We start from the raw sequence: 2166 nt of genomic DNA, 5'->3' as shown, positions 1-2166 counted from the left end.
CTATCCAAGAACCTGTTTTGCCAATTGCAAGCAAAAGGTGAGCGACTCACTATCCTAGAGTCATTAAAATAAAAACAAACATGGACAATGGCATCAACCATCAACCAAACAAATAAAGTGCTCTTATGAGCTAAAAGTAATAATATCTGTGGTGTCCATTTGGGGCTCTTGCCTCAAACTTCTCCGAGTGGTTGTCGCCTCTGGGTAGTTTCTGTCTCTATCTTAATCTCTTATAATCTGGCGAGGCTCTTGGTTCTACGTGATGTACATGTTCAATTCCAAAAAGAATATGTACTCAAGTTCTACATTCTTCCTTTCTTGACTTGTCTAGGGTTTATGCTTGCATATTCCATTCCTGCGAGATATGTGCACAAGTATGGTAGCAATCTTGGTAATTCTGACTTACGAGGAAGTCCTTAGTGATGTATAACCTATCGGGAAAAGTGACTCTTTGAGTGTTGGTGACTTACAAGGGAGTGTTCTTGGTGATTTTCGACCTACAAGGAAGTGTTTGTTGGTGTGAAGCCCATTGGGAAAAATTCTTCTTCTTGTTTATGACTCATCAGAGAGTATGTGTTAGTTTTACTCATGAGGAGTTTTCTTAGTAATTCTCGACTTCTTAGGGAACTCATTTCTCACAACCCTCGAGGGAGTTGTCTTAGTGTCTTGGACCCACGATGGAGTCCTTGATGATTTTTGGGGAAAACTTCTCTATTTTGTGACTCACTAGGGAGTCGGTTGATGATCTTAACTCATGAGGGAGCTTTCTTAGTGATTCCTAATCTATTGGGGATATTTCTTAATCCCTTCGATTCATTGGGGATGTTTCCTAGGCTCTTGGTGCTTTTTAATTGGCTGAGGGTATTTCTATCATTCGGGTGTCTTTGTAACATTCCTATTACTTTGTGGTCTACTAGGGATATTCTCAGACTTTCTCTTGCACTTTCCATATGTCGGAGCCTATTGGGGATATTCTAATTTTTTTTTTTGGCTAAACTACATGTAATTTAGTGGAAGGCCTAAACTATATGTAGTTTAGTCACCAGTCCTTCCTGCTTCTTCAATTTTCTCTAACGGTTACCAACTGTTTCATTCTTTTCTTCTTATTTCTCTTTATCTTCCTCTCCTTTTCATTTACTTTCTAACTCTTCGACTTCCTCCTTCTCTTTACAGAAACCCTCTGCCTCTTTTTCTTCTCCCATCTCTCACAATCTAAAACTCTCTTCCTCTCTCAAACTTTCTCATTTTCTCCATGGCACCCAAGTCCAAAACCAAGAAAACCTCCTACATGATTTCCGGTGAAGTATTCAATCTCACCTGTTGGGATGGAGCCATAAGGCTGATGGAGTCTCCTCCCTTGATTTGCAAGCCTCAAAACCATCTTTTAGATGGTGCACAGGCCGGATTGGTAAGTTTTTCAAACTTTTCCTCAATTTTGAGTTTTGCTCTAATCTTCCATTTTAATATGTTTTTGGACATGTAAATGCTTGGATTTTGTTGTGAGATGGGTTTAGATGAAAATTTGATATCTTAGGAGGGGTAGGAACATGCTTACGATGAGTTTTATTAATTTAAATTAATCATGCATGATCGGCTCCACCTAAACAAAATGCATGCAGACTGTGAAAACTTGATATCTTTCAATCCGATGGTCTGATTTGGGAATCGGACATACCATTGCGACCGTTAGAATCTCAAGATCATTTTTATGATATGAAGTGAATGAATTAATTTAGGCAAAAATGCACTTTTGGTCCCTCCATTTTGGGCCTATTCTTGATTTGGTCCCTAAATTGATTTTGCTCCTAAGTCAGTTCTTGATTTTTAAAAATCGTTTTTAAAATAGTCTCTATCGTCAACCCAATAACAGAAAATGCTGAAGTGGCAAACAGAATTTACTGTTTGCTGACGTGGCTAATAAAAAAAAAATATATATATATATATATTTAACATTTTTAAAATGCCATATCAGCATTTAATTAATAAAAAAAGCCAGCCCTAAGAAAAAAAAAATGTAAATTAAATTTTTTAAAAAAAACCTTAAATCTAATTTAAATTAAATTCATTTCTTAAAAAATATAAATTCATAATCGTTTTAATTCTTTTTGTTTTGATTTTTGGTTAACCTCATCAGCTTAAAAAAAATCTTCTACACTCTCTACCACT

Source organism: Quercus robur, chromosome 1 (assembly GCF_932294415.1).
Source record: "Quercus robur chromosome 1, dhQueRobu3.1, whole genome shotgun sequence".
In the NCBI taxonomy this organism is placed as follows: domain Eukaryota; kingdom Viridiplantae; phylum Streptophyta; class Magnoliopsida; order Fagales; family Fagaceae; genus Quercus; species Quercus robur.
The sequence above is the reverse complement of the archived record's forward strand: the minus strand, read 5'-3'. Positions refer to the sequence as shown.